The following is a 14,307-nucleotide window of genomic DNA, read 5'->3' as shown; positions in this document are numbered from 1 at the left end:
GCACAACGCCATGGTCATTGGCCCACATCGGTGGTGATGCATTCATCTCACTCTCCTTGAAGTTCTATACAAAATTCTGCCAGCAGAGCTTGACAGTGTGGAAAATGAGATTATCCCATGGTTTGCGCCTGGGGTCATTGGTGGAAGAGCAGATGTCAATGCCCCAGCTGTTGGCCAGTGTGTTCCTGTCACAGAAGGAGGCTGTGAGGCACGGCAGCAGGACCTTGTGCCACGTGCCTGAGCTGACATGGCAGGGCATTAGCTGGGCTTTTGTGATGCACTGTCACAGCTCCAGCTGCTCAGAGGGATCCCTGTCATCACAGAAATTGGGGTGGCAGTGGTTACCTTTCTTGTGTGTGAGCTTGGCCTGTAGAGATGCCAAGTCTTGTAGCACCTGGATGGGATTGTGGGACAAGGGCTCACCTGCTCAGGGAGGGTCTCCACCTTCTTGGCAGTCTGGCTGACACTCATTACTCTCTACAAGGTGTCCATGTTGTAGATATGTCGGTACTGCATGTCCATGGGCTCCTGCCAGCATCCTCCTCCTGGTCCTCTTCCTTGTGGAAGGACCTGGGGCTGTGGCTGGATCAGTGAGACAAAAAGGGAAAGCATATATGTGAAAGGTCACAATGAAAGGAAAATGGGAAGCTGATGCTTAAAGATCCAAACTCCCCAGGGGTTAACATTTAGTGTCTCTTAAGAAGAAAAAGAAAAAAATATGATTAGGAGCTTCTGGGTTCTGGGTTTGGGGGACGGGTCAGTTATGATGTGTGTTTCCATGATCTTCTTAAGTTGATTTATTCCTCCTCTGATGTCATCCTGTCCGGAGTCTTGGTTATGGGGGTCCAGAGGTCTTCTGGATGCAGACAATCTGAAGTTCTGCAACCCATTTTAAAATGGTTTTGGTGCTGTTGCCTTGAGAGCAGAAGACAGATCTATTCATCTTTTGCTTATCAGACTACATCCTTCACCTGCAACCTGCTTTGCTGACAAGTTTCTAGGCTTCAGGCCACAGATGCATTTATTCGTATGGAAAATTCCAAAAACATTAAGACAACACTGGCTATATAAGACATTTTAGACAGAGAGAAACATGAAAGAGTATGGGGTCTTAGATTTAGAAGTAAGAATGGGCAATTTATAGGGAGTAGAGCAGAGCCCGTATGGCAGGAGAGTTCTTTCTATGCAACTCAGAAACTGGGACACAGGGTGGCAAGCAAAGAGCCACCAGCCCGAAGCCCTTCTATTGGCCACATGTAATTAAATTAGGCTAAATGAACATCCTAATTTTCCCTCTAAAGCAAGTTTTTCCGTCTGAATCTCTTGGCAGGGAAGTGGGGACAATCAAAAGTCTTTTCTGAGTGCTTTTTCTTAGTAAAGAGCTGAAGATCAATATCCTCAAAAAGGAACTTCAAGGTGGCAGAGCCTTGGTTCCCTTCACTCAGCACAGATCAGTCACATCCCACTCCTGCCTGAACCTCCAGTGGCTCCTCAGCTCACTCAGAGAAAAGCCAGAGTTCTAGTCTGTGGCTCCTCCCTCTTCAAGTTCATCTTTCCTTTCTTGCTCTGCCTTCTCCAACCAGATTGTCTCCTCCAATATGTTTAAGTTGAAAGAAAAAACACCCAAGCGTGCCGTATTTTATTTTAAAATACTATAACATAGTATTCTTTTTGCTCTACGGTTTATTGTGAAACTCCCCCACCAGCACGTCAGGCCTATGAAGACTGGCATTCTGTCTGTTCTGTGTCACGGCTGCATGCCCAGTGCTCTGAACAGTGTCAGGCACATGGTGAGCACCTTGTTGGTGTTTTTTCATAAGCAGGTAAAGAAATTACACGTGTCATAATGGTTAAAAAGGTGAAACATGAAGCGCTGTGACTCTACTTATCTGGGATTCTGACTTAAACTGAAGAGGAAAAACTATCCTGAAAGGAAAAAAGGCATCTAATAGACAATGAGCTCAGGCACAACCAGAGCTCACGAGGGGGCATAAGAAGAGGTCCAGGCAGAGGACACAGCGTGTGCAAAAACCAGGAAGTGGGAAAGCTGAGTGAAGTAAAAAAAGTTCCACTGATTCATTTGGGTGATTAAATGAGCTAATATGCTTGAAGTTCCTGGTACACAGAGAGTGCTAAAAAACAAGCTGTTGTCATTATTGAGTTTCTGTGAGCACGTATCCAGGGTCTGCCCACTTGGAAACAGCAGTGAGAAAGGAACGCTACTCTCCCCTTCTTATTACGTAAGCAAAACATGACATCAAGACTTGATTAAAGTCTGTCTGAGGTGTAAGTGACAGACAATGAACCACACACAGGTGAGTGTTGACCTTCATACACCCTCCTTGTGTATGCAGTCAACCCAAAAGATTCTCACATGCCTCAGGCAATCACTCATCTTGGGTCTTTCTCAATAGAATAGTTTGCATTTTCTGGAGCTTTATATAAATGCAATTACATAATACGTTGCCTTTTTCTCTGGCTTCTTTCATGCAGCATAATTATTTTTATGAGGTACAATTCATACTCCATAAAATTAATTATATTAAAGTGAACAGTTCTGTCGCATTTAGCATAGTCAGAATGTTTTTTTTGAAATATATTTTATTGATTATGTTGTTACGGTTGCCCATTTACCCCCACTTCATTCCCCTCCACCCTGCACATCCCCTCCCATTCACATTCCCGCTCTTTAGTTCATGTCCATGGGTCTTATATATAAGTTCTTTGGCTTCTACATTTTCTATACTATTGTTAACCTCCCCCTATTTTCTACCTACAATTTATGCTCTTTATTCCCTGTACCTTTTCCCCTTCTCTCCCTATCCACTCCCCCATCGATAACCCTCTGTGTGATCTCCATTTCTGTGATTCTGTTCCTCTTCTAGTTGTTTGCTTAGTTTGTTTTTGTTTTTTTTTTTAGGTTTGGTTGTTAATAACTGTGAGTTTGTTGTCATTTTACTGTTCATATTTTTGATCTTCTTTTTCTTAGGTAAGTCCCTTTAACATTTCATATAATAAGGGCTTGATGATGATGAACTCTATTAACTTGGCCTTATCTAAGAAGCACTTTATCTTCCCTTCCATTCTAAATGAAAGCTTTGCTGGGTAGAGTCATCTTGGATGTAGGTCCTTGCCTTACAAAACTTCAAATACTTCTTTCCATCCCCTTCTTGTCTGCAAGGCTTCTTTTGAGAAATCAGCTGACAGTCTTATGGGAACTTCTTTGTAGGCAAATGTTTTCTTTTCTCTTGCTGCTTTTAAGATCCTCTCCTTATCTTTAATCTTAGCTAATGTAATTATGATGTACCTCAGTGTGTTCCTCCTTGGGTACAGCTTCTTTGCGACTCTCTGGGTTTCCTGGACTCCCTGAAAGTGTATTTTTTTGACAGATTGGGGAAGTTCTCCTTCATTTTTTTTCAAATAAGTTTTCAATTTCTTGCTCTTCCTCTTCTCATTCTGGCACTCCTATGATTCAGATATTAGAGTGTTTAAAGATGTCCTGGAGGTTCCTGAGCCTTTCCTCTTTTTGAATTCTTGTTTCTTCATTCTGTTTTGGCTGGATGTTTCTTTCTTCCTTCCGGTCCACTCCATTGATTTGAGTCCTGGTTTCCTTCCCATCACTGTCAGTTCCCTGTACATTTTCCTTTATTTCACTTAGCACAGCCTTCATTTTTTAAAATCTTATTTGTGACCATATTCAATCAATTCTGCGAACATCCTGATTAGCAGTGTTTTGAACTGTGCATCTGATAGGTTGGCCATCTCTTCGTCATTTAGTTGTATTTTTTCAGAAGCTTTGATCTGATCTTTCATTTGGGCCTTTTTTTTTTTTTTAATCTCAGCATGCCTGTTATGTAGTAAAGGCAGAGCCTTAGGTGTTCACCAGGGTGGGGCAACCCAGATTGCTGCGTTGTTACACTGTATGTGGGGAGAGGGGTCAGAGAGGGAGCAATGGTGCTTGCTCTGCTCTCTGCTGGCTTTCAGTCACGTCCCCTGCTATTCACAATCAAATTGGGCCTTTCAGTTGCTGATTCCTGGGTGGGTGGGTTTGTGTATTTTCTAAGACCCTGCTGGTCTCTCCAAGGCACTCTCCTGTGAGGCTGGGAGTTTTTCCCCCGCCACCTCAGCCCCCACATGTGTTTTCATATTAGAGGTTTGAGGCTTTATTCTCCCACTCTGGAGCCCTGGGTTGTGTGGTCTGTCTGGCTCCCAAGTTGTTCTTCCTGGTTTATCTTCACGCAAATGTGGGACCTCACCCAGTCTGCAATCTGCTGCCTTGCCAGGTCTGCCAGCCACTGCTTTGCCTGGAGTCTTCTCCTCCATGCTGCCTGTCTCTGCCCCTCCTACTGGTCTGGATGAATGTTTCTTCTTTTAACTCTTTGGTTGTCGGACTTCCATACATTTTGATTTTCCATCAGTTCTGATTGTTTATGTTTTTAAATTTGTTCTCGTCCTTCTTTTGGTTGTGCAAGGAGGCACAGTGTATCTACCTATGCTTGCATCTTGGCTGGAATCATATCCTGATGACTGGTTCTCTTTCCTCCAACAGAAGGTGGAAGGTTTGTTCTGAAGAGATTAAAACACAAAACCGCAGTCCTCTTAGTGTAGTCACAATGTCATGTAGCCACCCTGTCTACTTAGTAGTAAACTATTTTCTTTTTTTAATTATATATTCTTGATTATGCTACTAAAGTTGTTCCAATTTTTCCTCTTTGCTCCCTTCTACCCAGCGCCCCCCACCATTGTTTGTGTCCTTGGGTTGTCCATATAAATTCTTTGTCTACTCCATTTTCTATAGTGTACTTCCCAAGGTTATTCTGTAACTACCTATGTATACTTCTTAAGCCCCTCACCTCTTCACCCATGCCCCCAGACCCCTTCCCATCAGGCAACCATCAAAACCTCTCTCCACATCCATGATTCTGTCTCTGTTCTTCTTGTTTGCTTTTTAGATTTAATTGCTGATGGCTAAGTATTTATTGCCATTTTATTGTTGATAGTTTTGATATCCTTTTTCTTAAATAAGACCCTTTAACACTTGCTATAATAGTGGCTTGGTGATGATGAACTCCTTTAGTTTTTTTGTTTGGGAAGCTCTTTATTTGCCCTTTGATTCTAAATGATAGCTCTGCTGGGTAGAGTAATATTGGCTGTAGGTCCATGCTTTTCATGCCTGAATATTTCTTGCCAGTCCCTTTTAGCCTGCAAAGTCTCTTTTGACATATCAACTGATAGTTTTATGGGAACTCTTTTGTAGGTATCTGCTTTTCTCTTGCTGCTTTCAAGATTCTCTCTTTATCTTTAACCTTTGGCATTTTAATTACAACGTGTCTTGGGGTGGGCCTCTCTCATCCATCTTATTTGGGACTCTCTGTGCTTCCTGGACTTGCATGTCTATTTCCTTCACCAAGCTAGGGAAGTTTTCTTTCATTATTATTTTCAAGTAGATTTCCTATTTCTTGCTCTTTCTTTTCTCGTCTGGCACCCCTATGATGTGAATGTTGGAATGCTTGAAGTTGTCCCAGGAGCTGCTTATACTAGCCTATTCATTTTGGATTCTTTTTTCTTCTTGTTCTGCATGGTTGCTTCTTGCTTTCTGATGTTCCAAATCATTGATTTGTTTCTCAGCTTCATTCATTCTACTGTTATCTCCCTGTAAATTGTTTTGTATTTCAATTAGTGTGTCCTTTGCTTCTGACTGGATTTTTTTATTTTAATATATTTTATTGATTATGCCATTACAGTAGTCCCATTCCCTCCCTTCATTCCCCTCCACCCTGCACAGCCCTTCCACCACCACTCCCCCCATTTAGTTTATGTCCATGTGTCACAAGTTCTTTAGATTCTATATTTCCCATATTATTCTTGCCCTTTCCCCTGCCTATTTTCTACCTATCGTCTATGCTACTTATTTTCTGTACCTTCTCTCCCCTTCTCCTCCTCCCACTTCCCTGTTGCTAACTCTCCTTGTGATCTCCATTTCTATGGTTCTGCTCTTAATCTAGCTGTCCTCTTAATTTGCTTTTGTTTTAGGTGTGGTTGTTAATAACTGTGAGTTTGCTGTCCTTTCACTGTTCATATTTTTTATCTTCTTTTTCTTAGACAAGTCCCTTTAACATTTCATACAATAAGGGCTTGGTGATGATGAACTCCTTGAATTTGACCTTATCTGAGAAGCACTTTATCTGCCCTTCCATTCTAAATGAAAGCTTTGCTGGATAGAGCAATCTTGGATGTAGGTCCTTGCCTTACAAGACTTCAAATACTTCTTTCCATCCCCTTCTTGCCTGCAAGGTCTCTTTTGAGAAATCAGCTGACAGTCTGATGGGAACTCCTTTATAAGTGACTGTCCTCTTATCTCTTGCTTCTAGGATTCTCTCCTTCATTTTAATCTTGGCTAATGTAATTATGATGTGCCTTGGTGTGTTTCTCCTTGGGTCCAACTTCTTTGGGACTCTCCGAGCTTCCTGAACTTCCTGGAAGTCTATTTCCTTTGCCAGATTGGGGAAGTTCTCCTTTATTATTTGTTCAAATAAGTTTTCCAATGGTGGCTGTTCCTCTTCCCCTTCTGGTACCCCTCTAATTCAGATGTTGTAACATTTAAAGATGTCCTGGAGGTTTCTAAGCCTCTCCTCATTTTTTTGAATTCTTGTTTCTTCATTCTTTTCTGTTTGGTCAATTTTTTCTTCCTTCTGGTCCACAGCCCCTTTTTTGTTTGCAGTTCCCGGGAGGAGTAGATGAAGGAGAGCCAGCATGAGGAAGGGGCTCAGAAGGGCCTGTCTGAGAGGGGGATGGGAATCACGCTCCTTCTATACTTCCTTAGCCAAAGCCAGGTTCATGTGTAAATTGTCTATGGTGTGTGTGTGTGTGTGTGTGTGTGTGTGTGTGTGTGTGTGTGTGTCTTAATGTCGCCCCCCCATAGGCAAAGAGGAGACCTGCAGCCAATATTATGTAATGCACCAAGGATGCTGACCAGGCTTGAAAGGGTGGGAACTGATGCTTAGCTCAGGACAGAGGTGGGCTCTGACCTCCCAGCTGAGAGTCCAGTCCATCAGGGCCCTGTCACTGTGGGCACCAGGCCTCCCGACTCCATTCTAGGGCAGGCAGGCCCAGTGATAGGACAGACATTGTCCCAGTATTATGAGTCTAGTGTCGGGAGAACTGTCTTTCTTGGGATAGGTGCTGTTTCAGAAGCAGCTGTCTGTCAGAGGGAGGGCCTGCTGCGGGTTTTCCTGAGGCTTCTGGGAGAGAGTGCTGGCCTGGAGGGATGATGCTCAGAATGCCCCATGTGTCCGCCATCAGAGCATTGGTGCATTGCATCAAAGTCATCTGTGTCCCTCTCTGTCATCTACTCTAGGCCACCCACAGGGCCCAGGAGCTGGAGCAGCTCCATGTGGAGACTCAACAGACAGATGCTACAGGCTCCTCTGTTAGTAGAGGTGGTGGTGGGGGGTGCTTCTGTGGGACGCTCAGCTCTCCTCGGAGGAAAACATTCACAGATTCCAGGTTCTCCTGTCCCATCCTGCTCAGGAAGTTCCCTTTGTTCCCAAGGACGTCACTGGCTGGTGAGAGGTCTTTAGGGAGCACAGGCAGGTGTCCCCCAGATGAGGAACCTTGGGGATGGGGAGTCATCTCCTCACTGCTTTGATGTCAGGCTGGGCTCCTTTCTCCTCTGGTAGTAACTTTACCTGGGGTAGAGGATCCAGAGTGTGTGCCCCGTCAGGTCTCAGTGAGAAGAGGAAGGACACAGGCTGCTGCCCAGGCCCCGGGATGACACTGTCACTCAGAAGGTGGGAATAGGAGGGCTGTGAATTTCTAGGAATAAAGGGGGCTCTGCCCAGTCACTGTTAGAATGTCTCTGTGCTTTCTCTTGGCTGTACCAGGTGTAAAGACCCGACCCTGGGCCATGGTCAAGAGGCTGTGAGACAGCAGCCAGGACACTGGTTGGCAGCAAAAGGGTTGCAATGGCAGCTGCCAAGTAGCCAGGTTCTCCACACTGCCCCACAGGCCTCCAGCAGGCCCTGGGGGCAGCCTCAGTAGCAGCAGTGAACAGGTAGGTGGAGCCAGTATGCATTGCAGACCATCAACCCAGGCACCCTGAACACCTGCACAAGCCATAACCCTGGCTCCTATCACAAGGAGGCCCAGGAGGAGGATGCTGGTGAGGAGCCCATGGACACCCAGTACTGGCATATCTACAACATGGACACCATGTAGAGAATAATGACTGTTGGCCAGGCTGCCAAGAAGATGGAGGCCCTCCATGAGCAGGTGACCCCTGAGTCCCGGAATCCCATCCGGGAGCTGCAAGACTTGGCATCTCTACAGGCCGAGCTCACACACAAGAAAGGTAACTGCTGCCACCCCAAGCTCTGTGATGATGGTGACCCATCTGAGCAGCTGGAGCTGTGACAGTGCATCATAAGGGCCCAGCTCATGCCCTGCCATGTCAGCTCAGGCATGTGGTACAAGGTTCTGCTGCCTCGCCTCCTGGCCTCCTTCTGATGGGAACACACTGGCCAACAGCTGGGGCATTGACATCTGCTCTTCCACCAATGACCCCAGGTGCAAACCACTGGATAGTCTCATTCTCCACACTGTCAAGTACAGCTGGTAGAATTTTGTCTAGAACTTCAAGGAGAGTGAGATGAATGCATTGCAACTGACATACACCCATGCCCTTGGCATTACACAGAAGAGCTGGATTCTCAAGCGGAAGTCTCCTGAGGGTGACATTGACACCATGGTCATTAGTGATACAGTCACACTGGAGCTGGCTGTGATGGGTGCGGAGTACAGCTTGGAAACCTCCAGCCTTGCTAGCCAGGCTGATCCCTCAGACGTGGCCCTTGAGTAACCTCCACCAGGCCCTCTGAGGCCCAAAACTCCCCTCTCATCAGCCCTCACCTGCCATCGTGGTCACTAGCTACTGCCTGTCTCTCCTCGGAACCCCTGGGGTTTGCTGCATGTTCACGACTCCTCAGCAGCCTGTCCCACCCCTGACCCTAATCTGAGTGGGCTGGGAGAGGATGGCAAACGGTGTGAGCTCTGAGTGGCTCTCCCTCTGTCTCTTTCCCTCTCTCTCTCTCTCTCACTCTCTCTCACACACACACACACACACACACACACACACACAAGTGCACACTGGAAGAACACTCACTCCCCCTCTCCTAACCCCAAACAACTGTTTCTCTATTCCATTCAACCAGGCCAGGCGGGGGGTGGTGGCGGGGTGCTGGTCTGGGGTCTGTCCTCTGCTCCACCTCTCCCCACAGCCCCTTGGAACTAGGCGGGGCCCAGAATGCTCAGGACCCCTTGATGCCACCAGAACCCAGTGCTTGCAGGTTTCCCAAACAACCTTCCTGCCTTTCTCACCTGTCCCTGCATCTGGCGCTGGCACAGGCAAGGCTGTGGGGACTGCCCCTGTGAGAGCTGAGGACAAGTGAGGCTCAGAGAAATCCTGAGACTGACCTGAGGAAGCCAGGCAGTGGTGGGCTCAGTGAGCTTCTCTCCCCCATCCTGTGCTCAGCCTCTCTTGCCCCTGTCAGTGCCCTGGGGCCTGAGGGGGGCAGGTCCTGAGTGAGGGGTGCAGACAGAAGGTCTCTGAGGATAGGATGGGAGGTTTTGGGGGTTCACAGGTGCGTGTGCACATGCATATGTAGAAGTTTTGCTTTTAAACACATGAGGACATGAGAGGCAGTAGGTCCAGACTTGGAACCAAGGAAGCAGGCTGGCAGGCTGCTGCCCTCCCTTCCCTCCCTCCCCCATATGATGAAAGGGCTCCCAGCCCCCAGTCCCTATACATCTTTTTCAATGTCTTTTTTTAGCTAATGAAATAGTGAAGTATAAGGTTTCTATTCTTTTTCAAAACAGTGCAACTGTGTCTGATGTTCCCTTTGGTCCTGGGGACCAGGGAAAGCAGGATGGAGTCAGGGGTGGGAGCAGGCTGAGTGTGTGCCTGTGTGTGGAGTGTGGGTCCATGTTTCCGAGGTGGGACCCAGGCTCAGCCACTGCTGGGACTCCATTGGGTCTGGCCAGCCCCCCACAGGGCTCTGTTTGAAGGATGCCCTGGTGGTGGCCTGTTGGCTGAGCCCACCACATGGGGACAGGGTGGGACCCATTCCACTGTGAGCAGGTCTTGGCTGAATTTTCTTTCTAACCACTCCTCTCTATCCTCACATGGTGGTAGTGGTTTTGAATGCTTTTTTTAGTTTTACATGTGAACCAGAGGGTCCCTTTTTTTAACCCATCATCACCCCCCATGCCAGCTGTCATTGAAGCCTTTTGGTCTCTAGTCCTTTTCTTCACTGCCTTATCTCTCACCTCCTCCCCATGTCTGACATCCCATTGCTTTCAGAGGTAGGGCCAGCAGAAAGTGGGGACCACCCCTGTGGGCCCTTGGAATCTGACTTGGAGGCCGGCCTCAGACCCAGCAGCGCCCAGAAGATGGTGGGGAAGGGTTCCGTTCAGCATCTGCTTGTTGTGGCCATGGAGGACTGTCCAGTGTGGCTGGGATCCTGGCACTTGTCTTACTGACCCAAGTGTGTGGGAGGCCTTGGGAGGGACAAGTGAATAGGGGTGTGGACACCCCCTGCTAAGGCACAATCACCTTAGTCTGCCCTGCATCCTGGCCTTGACACACTATCCCAGCATTATCACAAAGCACAATATCCTGGTCACACAGGGGGTGGGTCTGTGAGGCCAACAGAAGGTTGGGTTGTGGTTCCCCAACCCAACCCAAAGAAAATAGGAGTCCCCAAGTTCTCTCCCTTCCAGGCATTAGCTGGGGGCCAGCTCCTGGGACTAGTGTCCTTGTGTAACAGGGTGCAGCCAGGCCCTGCAAAGAGGGATTTGTAATGGGGTCCAGAACTCAGGGTGTTCAGGAAATATTAAAAATATATAGATGTTGCCCTGGATGGTGTAGCTCAGTGGATTGAGCATGGGCCTACGAACTGAGGGATCATGGTTCAATTCCCAGTCAGTGCACATGCCTAGGTTGCAGGCCAGTTCCCAGCGGGGGACACACAAGAGGCAACCATACATTGATATTTCGCCACCTCTCTCCTTCCCCTGCAAAGATAAATGAATATATATATGATGTCCTTTCCCCCACAAGTCTGAACTGAGGTAGAGACACATGGATCAGGGCTGCTGAGTTTTTTTCATATAACAGTTTTGCAGATAACCTCTAGAACAGTCATTTAACGTATCTATAACTTTTAACTAGTTTCATGGATATGCTAAATAGCGGTGGCCCTGCTTTGAGCTAGAAAGATGGGAGTGACTTCCCCACAGAATATAACTGGGAGGTAACTCCCCATGGTTACAGCACCTACATGAGAGCTTGGAGATGGTTCGTTCCACGCCAGGGGGCCATGCCTGCCCAGACTTACTATGGCAGCCCAGAAAAGCTAGAAAATACAGGAATGCTGGCTAGCATAGCCAGTTGTGGGAACTGGGGATGCAGAGGAAGATTCACACTGAAATTTAAACCCAGGCGCGGCTTTGGTGAGTGTTGGAACCACGCAGATTTCAGTGCTCCCTTTGCCACATAGCTTAGGAAGTTGGAAGACAAGATGGAACAGCAATGCAGAGCTCTCTCTTAGCAGTTTGGAAAAGTGCAGGAGAGACTTTGCAGGGAAGGAAAGTGGTGAAAGGACTCTCGCTGGTGGGTCATGAGAAGGTAACATGCAGGTTTGGATTAAGAACTGGAGATCCTGGCAACACAGTTAATGGTGCTGGGAGCGGCAGGAGTTCTGCCAGCTGAGCACGGGTTACTGAGAAGAACTGGGGGCTACCTGAGCCACAGACTTGTATTTCTTTCCCTCAGATGCAGTACCTCTGACTGGCCAGACCAGGCAAAGCAGGGAGGAAGGACTGCGTGAGTTTATTGCTGTTTTAAGGGACTTGGGGATTTAACAAAGACTTGCTCTTTGTTAAAAGAGCTCTTAGTCATTGCTCTAAGTCTGTATAACTTTTAAATAAATAGTTCCTTTTCTTTTCACCAAACTCTGGCATTGAGAGCCATAATTCCCTGGTGGCTGACAAGGCAAATCTAGTTCAGGGGGACCCTGGGGTGGGGTCCTCAGGGGTGGGGTCTCCCTCCCCACCCTTTTTCTGGGCAGGCCCCTTCCCAGCCCCTCCCTGTCTGGTCCTCACACAGGGCTTGTCCCTGTCCTTCCTCCACACTCCAGCTGCACTGAGTTGGATGTCAGACCCCCTTGTTCCAGGGGTCCCAGGAGGTACCCCTGGCTCCAGGGACACTGTGTTGGTCTAGAGGGGAGGGGAGAGGACCAGGGCAGGAGAAACACCCTCACTGGGAGAGCCAAAGACAGTGTCCTGCCTGACCCCAGGAACCACACCTGAGCCCATTCACCCTGTTCTGCCAGGGTGACCTTCTGCTCTTCCTTCTCCCCCCTGCCCTGCCTGCTCTGGCCTGCATGCCCCATCCCACCAGGGGAGGCCAGGAAGAAGCAGGAATGGAGATTCCAGATCAATGCATAAGAGACTGGGGGCCACTCCACCTCTCCTGACTGCCTCGCCCTCCCCCATCTCCCATAGGATGAGCCACCTGCCTTGTCCTCCTGGACTGCCCACACCCAGCCTCCTGGAAGTGATTCTGCACTCTACCTACTGTAAGGAGAGGAGTGCATAGGGAAACGTGAATGGGAGGACACCAGTGACATGGCTGAGAATAAACTATTTGCCTTTGTACAAAGATAATGATACCAGACTTCCAGCCAAGATGGGGGCATAGGTGGATATATTTGTGCCTCCTCGCACAACCAAAAGAAGGACAACAATAAGTTAAAAAAAAAAAACAACAGAACTGACAGAAAATCGAACTATATGGAAGTCCAGCAACCAAAAAGTTAAGGAAGAAACATTCATTCAGACTAGTAGGAGGGGCAGAGATAGGCAGCCGGGTGGAGAGGACTTGCAGCAAGGTGGCAGCTAGTGGACCAGGTGAGGCGGTGGCTGGCGGACATGGTGGTCTCACATTTGTATGTAGACAAACCAGGAAGAACAACTGGATAGTGGGACAGACTGCGCAACCCAGGATTCCAGCACAGGGAGATGCAGCCTCAAAGCCTCTGACTGAAAAAACCTGTGGGGGTTGAGGCAGCAGGAGAAACTCCCAGTCTCACAGGAGAGTTTGTTGGAGAGACCCTCAGGGTCCTAGAATGTACACAAACCCACCACCTGGTAATTAGCACCAGAAGGGCCCAATTTGCTTGTGGGTAGTGGTAGAGGGCTAAGTGGAGCTCATTATTCCCTCTCAGACCCCTCCTTCATGTATACCACCTCACCATAGCAGCGAGTATTGCCCCACCCTGGGGAACACCTAAGGTTCCACCCCTAACTATGTAAGAGGCCTGCTGAGACACACACACACACACACACACACACAAAATGGAGCAAATGAAAGAATAGATCAAAGCTCCAGGAAAAAATACAACTAAGTAATGAAGTGATAGCCAACTTATCAGATGCACAGTTCAAAACACTGGTAATCAGGCTGCTCACAGAATTAGTTGAGTATGGTTGCAAAATAGAGAAAAAAGTGAACTCTATGAAAAGTGAAATAAAAGGAACCAACAGTGAAGAGAAGGAAACCAGGACTCAAATCAACAATTTGGACCAGAAGGAAGAAATAAACGTTCAACCAGAACAGAATGAAGAAACAAGAATTCAAAAAATGAGGACAGGCTTAGGAAACTCTGGGAAAACTTTAAATGTTCCAATATCTGAATCATAGGGGTGCCAGAAGGAGAAGAAGAGGAGCAAGAACCTGAAAACTTATGTGAAAAAATAATGAATGAAAACTTCCCCTGTTTGGGAAAGGAAGTAGACTTCCAGGAAGTCCAGGAAGTTCAGAGAGTCCCAAAGAAGTTGGCCCCAAGGAAGCATACACCAAGGCACATCATAATTACATTATCTAAGATTAAATATAAGTATAGAATCTTAAAAGCAGCAAGAGAAAAGGACACAGTTACCTATAAAGGAGTTCCCATAAGACTGTCAGCTGATTTCTCAAAAGACCTTGCAGGCAAGAAGAAGCAGGAAAGAAGTATTCCAAGTCATGAAAGTAAAGGACCTACATCCAAGATTGCTCTACCCAGCAAAGCTATCATTTAAAATGGAAGGGCAGATAAGGCTTCCCAGATAAGGTAAAGTTAAAGGAGTTCATCATCACTAAGCCCTTATTATAACAAAGATAAAAAATATGAACAGTAACAACATACTCACAACGATCAACAACCAAACCTAAAATAAAACAAACAAAAAACAAAAACTAAGCAAACA

The 14,307-nt window shown here is 47.1% G+C and overlaps 1 pseudogene; it reads left to right on the top strand.

Annotated features, from left to right (window-relative positions):
• The first annotated feature begins 501 nt into the window (after positions 1 to 501).
• On the top strand, positions 502 to 8,857 carry LOC128625921 (nucleus accumbens-associated protein 1-like; annotated as a pseudogene).
• Positions 8,858 to 14,307: the final 5,450 nt, after the last annotated feature.

Source organism: Artibeus jamaicensis, unplaced genomic scaffold, assembly GCF_021234435.1.
Source record: "Artibeus jamaicensis isolate MK-2021 breed Jamaican fruit bat unplaced genomic scaffold, CSHL_Jam_final scaffold_11, whole genome shotgun sequence".
Lineage (NCBI taxonomy): Eukaryota > Metazoa > Chordata > Mammalia > Chiroptera > Phyllostomidae > Artibeus > Artibeus jamaicensis.
Note: the sequence above shows the minus strand (reverse complement) of the source record. Positions and strands in the feature narration are given on the sequence as shown.